This window comes from Arachis duranensis, chromosome 9 (assembly GCF_000817695.3).
Source record: "Arachis duranensis cultivar V14167 chromosome 9, aradu.V14167.gnm2.J7QH, whole genome shotgun sequence".
NCBI lineage: Eukaryota > Viridiplantae > Streptophyta > Magnoliopsida > Fabales > Fabaceae > Arachis > Arachis duranensis.
Window position 1 is genome coordinate 88,542,371 of NC_029780.3, and position 484 is coordinate 88,542,854.

General features: G+C 39.5%; 1 non-coding gene across 1 annotated transcript; it reads right to left on the bottom strand.

The window, feature by feature from the left end:
- Positions 1 to 41: 41 nt before the first annotated feature.
- LOC127741816 (small nucleolar RNA R71) lies at positions 42 to 149 on the bottom strand. Its single transcript, XR_008003021.1, has one exon. It is a non-coding gene; the product is annotated as a small nucleolar RNA R71 (small nucleolar RNA).
- Positions 150 to 484: the final 335 nt, after the last annotated feature.

Genomic DNA, 484 nt, shown 5'->3' on the forward strand with positions numbered 1-484 from the left:
ATGCCTTTTTGGCAAAGTTCTTTCCACCTCAAAAATTGAGTAAGCTTAGAGTGGAAGTCCAAACCTTCAGACAGAAGGAAGGAGAATCCCTCTATGAAGCTTGGGAAAGATACAAACAATTAATCAGAAAGTGTCCTTCTGACATGCTTTCTGAATGAAGCATTATAGGTATCTTCTATGATGGTCTGTCTGAACTGTCCAAGATGTCTTTGGATAGCTCTGCTGGAGGATCTCTTCATCTGAAGAAGACGCCTGTAGAAGCTCAAGAACTGATTGAAATGGTTGCAAATAACCAATTCATGTACACTTCTGAAAGGAATCCTGTGAACAATGGGACAAATCAAAAGAAAGGAGTTCTTGAGATTGATACTCTGAATGCCATATTGGCTCAGAACAAAATATTGACTCAGCAAGTCAATTTGATTTCTCAAAGTCTGTCTGGAATGCAAAATGCACCAAGCAGTACTAAGGACGCTTCATCTGA